The 6,420-nt window shown below is 42.4% G+C and overlaps 1 pseudogene; it reads right to left on the bottom strand.

The window, feature by feature from the left end:
- Positions 1–1,255: 1,255 nt before the first annotated feature.
- Positions 1,256–6,011, bottom strand: LOC103605857 (annotated as a pseudogene).
- Between the last annotated feature and the right edge of the window lie 409 nt (positions 6,012–6,420).

Genomic DNA, 6,420 nt, shown 5'->3' with positions numbered 1-6,420 from the left:
AAGACAATATCCTGGGGGACCTTTTTTTTTTTTTTTTTTTGTGGCCGGTAAGGGGATCGTAACCCTTGGCTTTGTGTCATAAGCACCGCGCTCAGCCAGTGAGGACACTGGCCATCCCTATATAGGATCCGAACCTGCGACCTCGGCGCTCCCAGCGCCACACTCACCCAAGTGAGCCATGGGTTCAGCCCTGGGTGACCATTTCTGAGTGAAGGGAGATAAAAACTGCCAGACCACAGAACTATCTTGCCAAATCAGAAACATATTTAACAGGCAGAGCTTGGGGTGCCATGTAAAGTAGAGGGAATTTTGAGGGTTAATAGAAAGCAGGGAGACAAAGGTCAAGTGAGGGGCAGGTTGGATGACAGAGAAGCAGGAAGCAAAGGACTTATGGAGAAAGGTTGAAGGAGATGCAGAAGGCTTGTGGGAGGGAAGGCAGCATGGCTACAGCCGACATCCGGTAAAAGAGCTTGGCTGGCTATACACACACACACAAAGATAGGAACCTAATAAAAAACAGTAGCACATTTTATTGATGCTAAGTGGTTAAGAAATACATAAGTCCTACATAATTGGCAATTTACCTAGAAAAGTCCTGAAGTTGCCTTGTGCGAGTAGATGTCGGTAGGGCTGCAGCTTGCGAGTTACTCCACACTCACCCAAGTGAGCCATGGGTTCAGCCCTGGGTGACCATTTCTGAGTGAAGGGAGATAAAAACTGCCAGACCACAGAACTATCTTGCCAAATCAGAAACATATTTAACAGGCAGAGCTTGGGGTGCCATACAGAGCAGAGGGGATTTTGAGGATTAATAGAAAGCAGGGAGACAAACGTCAAGTGAGGGATAGGTTGGGTGACAGAGAAGCAGGAAGCAAAGGACTTATGGAGAAAGGTTGAAGGAGTTGCAGAAGGCTTGTGGGAGGGAAGGCAGCATGGCTACAGCCGACATCCGGTTAAAGAGCTTGGCTGGCTGGCTGTTGGTGTGATTCCCCCTCACCTTCCCAGACTGGATGGACATGTAGCATTCAGCAGCAGAATGGGGAGCTGATACTTAGAAATGGAGACCGGTGCATGGACACTGAAGAGAAATCGACTGGGTGTGCCATTCTGTAATACCCTGTTCATACCAATTGCGAGTTTGTGTTGACAGAGCACATCTGGGGTTGTCATGCAGCAGCAGTGGTGTTTTGGGGGAAGGAGGATGATGGGCCGGAGGTGGGGCTGGTGAACAGGAGGACTCTCAAGGTCCAGTTCTTCAATACTGGAGAGCAAGGAACAGTTTGGTCTCAGCCCTTTGGTCAATAAATTGGAATGTTCATTTTAGTTCTATGCTCACCTCCAAAACCTTAACAAATCCTGTGAAAGATATGGCACTGTCCCCATCCCCATCAGCCTCCTCGATGGTCCTTTCTGCAATGATGCCCAGTTGCTCATCTGAGATATTCACTCCAGCCATCGTGCACAGCACCTGTAACAGCTCACTGTGGGAGCTCTTGACATGTTTACCCAAATCATATAGTCGAAAATCAAAGTGTGCTTTGTTGCTTCAGGTAAGTGGTTCTGATCCATTGACATCTTTCCTCTTTTCATCGTCAATGGGTTCAAAATGAGCCCAGATTCTTATGAATCCATGGAAGTTCACCCGGTTCTCCCCATCTGGAAAGAAAACACTGATGATCTGGTCCTCCAGTGGGTTGATGGCAAATTCTGGAATCTGCTGGAAATCTTCCCAGCTGAGAGTCCCGTTCTCTCCTTTGTCCAGGCTGGTATACCAGCTAGAGTTGGACGAAATGAGAGTTGGTTGAATGTGGGAAAAGCCAGTTTCCTTGATCACCTGGAGCTCTTCCTTCTGCAGTAATGTGGAGGCCTGAGACCCTATCCCTGAGTCAGCAGCTCCTCTAGAAGCAACCCTGCCAGGAGTAACAGTGTAAAGCTAAACACAGAAAGAATTGTATAAAAATATTGTACTCTAATTAGTAACTATTTTTCACAAGGGAATTAATTAGCAGTTCTGACACTGTATGTGTACTAGGATTGAGCAAATAAAGAAATTTGTATGGTGGATAATGACAGTGAGGTTTCTCACTGTTGGAGAAAGGAGGTACAAATAAGGAAAAGACGGGGGTCTGGAATGAACCAAGGGGTGTTACGTTAGAATTTAAAGTGTCAATATAAGTTTATGCACATATTCACAAATGTATACATATATATGAAGATGGATAGATATAAAATAAATGTGTGCATGTACATGTATCATTATACAGACATAGATTTCACAGCTCTGTCATCTGAGAGGGCCTGAGAAGCAATGACACTCTGGTAACACTGAACACATCTAGCACCCAGATCTTGTTTCTAAATACCATTCTGTAATAAAAGTGTTCCTTGGAAAAAAGATTTATTCCAGGGCTGGATCAGGAAAAATACAAGATAAGCCTGGAGTATGTTGTAGAGCCAGAAATTAAGAACGTGCTCAAAAACTAATAGGTAGACATGTCAAAAGGGCACAGAAGCCAACTCGAAGGAGCTTCCAATGGCTAAATCTGGGATACTTTGAGCAATAAAATAAATAATGGACTATGACACACAGAATAAGATAAATATCCATGAGTACATACTGATATAAATAAATCAATAGATAGACAGATAGATAAATGGGGGAAGGGGCAGCTCTTCCTTACAGAAGAATTCTAATTAATAAATATAGAAGTAATGATGGGAAAAAGATTGCCATTACCCAAATCCACAGTAATAATTTTTGCAGGCAATAATCATCAACAGGTGATAAAATTAGTTGGGAGAAAGTATGTTGAGAAACAGGATGTTTGCATACTCTCAAAGTTTCTCCCCACAAAATAATTGTTGATTACAAAGAGAAAATAGTAACTTTAGCTGCAGAAACCAGACAAACACCATCTTAATCCAGTGCTCAATATTAACATTGCCAATAATAGGGCACACCTGTATATGAACCTGCTGATATGAGTTGAGATGACAAAAATTGAAGGGGACTAAGGAGATTTGACAACTAAATGCAATGTGCAATACTGGATTGGATCCTGGACAAGCCAAAGGACATCAATGGGAAAACTAGCAAAATTCAAATACGGTTAATAAATTAGTGGATAGTATTTATCATTGTTAGTTTCCTGGTTTCGATAAATGTACTATGGCTACATAAGTCTAAATTAATGTTAGGAAAATCTGGGTAAAGAGTAAATGGGCACTCTCTACTATTTTTGCAACTTTTCTGTAAGTCTAAAATTATTTCAAAATAAAAAACTTAAATATATATGTATATATGTATGTGTGTGTGTGTGTGTGTATACACACACATATACACACATACACTTAGCCACGGATATTTCAAAGTTTCTAGGTTGGGGCTTACACCTCCAGTGCCTATGATAGATATATGGCTTCAGGAGAAGGTAAGTTCAAGCAGGAAATGCTTAGTTCAGAACCTCTTTACTTGAAATAGCAAAATGGAGAAGACCACAGAAAATCTGACCTAAGGTGATAGAAGTTGTCACAGTATTGGACACTGGCTCCAAGCAGGCTGTCACGGCACAGGTTCCCATTTCAGAGTGTGGAGTCAGTTCGCCATAGCAGTTCACCCTCATCCCCTGCTGAATGTAACGTTCAGCTCGGGTGTTCTCATCACTCACATCCCTTAGTCCAGTCCAGATCTGCAGATACCTGGGCTACGCACCTGCTCTTCCCCCTTGCAAGCCTAAGGCAGACATTCCCAATAGATAACAGCATTCTGTTCTGCTGAGTTCACACAGCCACTACCGATCAGTTGGCAGCTGAGTTGAAACATCTCTTACTGCTGCTTTCTGTCTGCATTAGGCCCCTTGAGGACCCTTGAAGCCTAAGTCCCTGCCTAGATTCTGAAACCTTGACAGGCAAGGAGGTCATCCTTCCTCAAATGTGGTGAGACTCCAGCAGCCTCACCAGGCTTCCCTCTCCAGGCCTCATCAGAGTGACCCAGGCGTAGGATATCTAATGGTCTCTATGGTTGTGGATGATGGAACCCCTATGGAAAAAGTTGATTAGGTTCCAGAGGAACATTGAGGCCTAAATCCTTATCATCAATAGCAAACTCATTCAACCATATTGCCTCTACAGTTATATTCTTTGCCAGACTTGATAAAATTAGCCAGGAAAGAATATCAGAGATTCTTTGTTATTTCATAGCCTGATAATGGTTTTCCACTTATCACATTGCAGTATCAAGGAATTTTAAAATAAAAGACTGAAGTCAAATCACACTCTTCTTTTTACCAAAAAGGCGCATCTGAAGGTCAGGGTGCATTCCAACAGCCTTATTGAGAAGTAAATGGAGGAAATCACTCAAACTACGACCCAGACCTCCTTAGTCATAGTCCAGAGCTATCAACAACAACCATGTTTACTTTTCCTTTTTCTATCAAGAAGAAAAAAGTGGGTCTCATGAGAGCGCAGCTAATGAGAAAAACCAAACTGGCTTACAAAAGAATTAGAAGACTGAGAACGAAGTTCTGAGCCAGGAGAGAACAAAGACTCGAGCTGGCAGGAGGGGCATTTCAGTAATACTTGACCAGCCCTGGGATGAAGACTTTCTCACTGCCGCACTGTCTTTCCCATACCCAGCTCTGTCTTCTCTTACCCATCCATCCCCATCCTTACCTTTCTCCATGGGTTCTATTCAAGATTTTCAGTATTCTGTTGGTTTACAATAGACTTGAGATTGAGGAATGCTGATCAAGCCTTTGCTCTGCTATAAAAGAATTACACATATTCACAGCACCCTAGACAGGTCTGTATTACTTTTATAAAAATATATTCATGGTTTTGCAACCTCCTTTAAAGGCATTCTGTTCCTTTATGACCTCTGTCTAAAAATGGCTCTGTCCATCCAAATTAAATCTTTCTTGCTCCTGTTTAGGTGTTTCCCTTTATCTCAGGTAATTTGCTCCTTTAAACCAGTTAAGGGGAAAAAAAAATCTATCTTTGATATGAGAATCGTGGACATACAAATTCTTATCCAGTCCCAAACCTCCAATTCCTCCATTCTGCCTAAATAAATAAGTTTGAATCCTTAGCCAAACCTGCCAGACTCTGCAATTGGGTCCTAACTTTCCTTTCCAAATGGAATTCTCGCAAATCCTTTGCACAGACCTTAGGTCTCAGCCAAACCAAGCTACAGGTGGTTTTCCAGAAAATATTTTGCACTCTCAAAACAATATCTCTACTTGAAATACCCTCTTTCCCATTGTGGCGTTTCATTTATTTCAGAAAAAAAAAATGAACTGAACACCTACTATTAATAAGTACTAGATGGATACAGAAACGAGAGAGACATAGTTTTTGCCATCCAGAGTACATGGATACCAGAGGCAATTATACAGTATTGACTGTAAGGTGTTCATACCTTACTGTTTTGTAGTGTTGGAGTGGGGTGGGGTGGTAGGAATAAACTTCATGGAAAAGGTAGCATTGAGAAGGCTTTGGAGGATGGAGTACACTTTTGATATGAATACCTGAAGGAAAAGGACCACAGGCTTAGGAACCCACAAGATGCAGGAGAAGATAGAGTGTGTCCACATGAGCTCGATACTCTGTTTTGGCTGGTGCCTGGGGTGTATGAATGCAGGGCACTGGCTGTAATGCTTCAACAGGCCAGATCTTGAAGGATCAAATGTCAGACTAAAACGTCTGAATTTATTCCATAAGCCTAGCAAATCATTGAAGGGTTTTAAGCACAGAAATAACTATTATCAGAAGGAGCTGTGCTTTATGACAGTATCAGAGTATATGTGCATAGGATTAATTTCTTCAGTGTCTAGAGGTTCCTTTTTGGCATAGTAGGGAGAGAAGAGTTTGACGTTAGTCTCACACATAAGACTGCAGGAGCAGTGATACCTATCACACCCGCATTTCCCTCACCTTTTTGGTCTTAGCAGAAGGTAGATAGATCTTGGAGGCTGGCTGTAAATTGCTAGTGACTTTAACTGTACCTGATGCTCCTATGTGGTATTTTCCCTGGAGCAAATCAGCACAGCACCTGGAATGTAGAATGATACAGCTATTGACCACAGCAAATTCTTTCCCCCTCTACACCCATTTTCAGGGATCACCAGAGGCAGTTTGCTTTTGCAACCATGTCAGCTCTCCTCCCTGCCATAACTTAAGTTACAGAGACCATTATCATCCAGACACCCCACAGAATATCACTCCAGTTCATATTTTCCTGATTAGCCTCAGGACAGGAAGTAGCAAGGACTTTAGATGCCTTAGACACCAGCAAGCCAGAGGGTGAATGCCTGGTACTGTGTGTTTTATCAGTCAGGGTCCAGACACGAAAACACAAACCACACCAGCTGTTTTAACAGGGAATTTAATACAAGGATGTTATGAGAAGACTGACAAGGCAAA

Source organism: Galeopterus variegatus, unplaced genomic scaffold, assembly GCF_000696425.1.
Source record: "Galeopterus variegatus unplaced genomic scaffold, G_variegatus-3.0.2 Scaffold6125, whole genome shotgun sequence".
Taxonomy (NCBI): Eukaryota; Metazoa; Chordata; class Mammalia; order Dermoptera; family Cynocephalidae; genus Galeopterus; species Galeopterus variegatus.
This window is presented reverse-complemented; position numbering and strand designations above follow the sequence as displayed.